Here is a 372-nt window from a genome sequence, read left to right on the forward strand (position 1 = left end):
TAGATAAAATCTTTGTTGTCAAAGCTGGGTTCGGGCCAGCAGTACTTTTGCTTCAGAAGTTGTCCCCGTTAGATTGCCCGATGACCCGATCGGTTCACCAGCCGAGCACCGCCGTCCTTTTGGGGAGGAAAAATAACATTTCAGGCAACTCTTCTGTCAGCTTTTCCTGCTTTAATTTCGGAAGCAATTTCAGGGCCGGAGCTGCTCCTAGGCTCGAGGGACGATCAAACACGAGAGGGGAGCGACCCGAGGGGGGGAACACCGGCGGGCCCTGAGGCAACGTTGGGCAGTGAGGCGCCGAGGCCCGCTCGCCCCGGCCGTGGTACCGACGCCCGGCGCTGCCCTGCCCCGGGAGGCGGAGCGGGGCGGAGC

Source organism: Aythya fuligula, chromosome 14 (genome assembly GCF_009819795.1).
Source record: "Aythya fuligula isolate bAytFul2 chromosome 14, bAytFul2.pri, whole genome shotgun sequence".
NCBI lineage: Eukaryota > Metazoa > Chordata > Aves > Anseriformes > Anatidae > Aythya > Aythya fuligula.